At 49.1% G+C, this 1,137-nt stretch overlaps 1 non-coding gene across 1 annotated transcript; it reads left to right on the top strand.

Moving 5' to 3' along the window:
* The first annotated feature begins 675 nt into the window (after positions 1-675).
* On the top strand, positions 676-749 carry TRNAK-UUU. The gene has a single exon. It is a non-coding gene; the product is annotated as a tRNA-Lys (tRNA).
* Positions 750-1,137: the final 388 nt, after the last annotated feature.

Raw genomic sequence — 1,137 nt, 5'->3', positions numbered from 1 at the left:
GCTTTCTGGTACGCTTATCTCAGCTCCTTAAGTTTCAGCACTGTGTTGAGTCCCTGTTGTGGCCTCTGTCTATCATGGCCTTGGAGATTTTTTCAAATGCTTTGGCATTTTGTCTTTTGGAACGGAGTTCTGATAGAACAGATTCATCTCCCCATACAGAGATCAGCTTCAGTATCTCCCGTACGGTCCATGCTGGAGCTCTTTTTTGATTCTGGGACTGCATGGTCACCTGTGCTGATCGGCGCTCCATGCTGGGCAAACAGGAAATGAAATTCAAAAGTTCGCGGGGCTTTTCCAGTAAACCTGGCCAATGCATCTGAGTTCAGATTGCTGTCCAGAGCGGTCACAATGGTGCACTGTGGGATGGCGCCTGGAGGCCAATACCATTGAATTGTGGCCACACTAACCCTAATCCGACATGGCAATACCGATTTCAGCACTACTCCCCTCGTCGGGGAGGAGTACAGATACCGGTATTAAGAGCCCTTTATATCGATATAAAGAGCTTCGTTGTGTGGATTGGTGCAGGGTTAATGCGATTTAACGCTGCTAAATTTGATATAAACTCGTAGTGTTGACTGGACCAGAGAGAGCAGCAGGTTTCCCCTGTTGTTTACCGCTCTTGTTTTCTTGACTAGTTTCTCCTCTGCACCAACTTGGTCTTGTTCTTTGTGACCCTGGCTAGCTCAGTTGGCAGAGCATCAGACTTTTAATCTGAGGGTCCAGGGTTCAAGTCCCTGGTCAGGTGATAAACTACTCCCCAAGATCTTACACTGTCTTGCTGGAGTCCTCTTTGATGTTACTTTTTCTCTTCAGGATTTTCCCTTTCCTCAGAAGGGCCTTTTTGTGTGTGGGTTTGAAGGGGCCACTTCCTGACAGCCCCTCTGTCCTTGCAGCCTGGAGGAATAAAGGCCTCTGGGCATAGAGCATGTTCCTTCCCTGCACACACACACACACACAGACAAACACACAGAATATCCCTAAGGAATTAGAATCACCTGCTGCCTTCCCCTGTCCTGCTGGATCCCCAAATGAAGATGCTCTTCAGCCCAAACCCATGTCCCCTCTTTTCCCAGTGCCCCTCAGTCCCAACCCTCAGTCCCTCCTATGCTCACTGCTCCTCACTCCCAACCAGAG

Source organism: Mauremys mutica, unplaced genomic scaffold (assembly GCF_020497125.1).
Source record: "Mauremys mutica isolate MM-2020 ecotype Southern unplaced genomic scaffold, ASM2049712v1 Super-Scaffold_100355, whole genome shotgun sequence".
Lineage (NCBI taxonomy): Eukaryota > Metazoa > Chordata > Testudines > Geoemydidae > Mauremys > Mauremys mutica.
The sequence above is the reverse complement of the archived record's forward strand: the minus strand, read 5'-3'. Positions and strand labels throughout refer to the sequence as shown.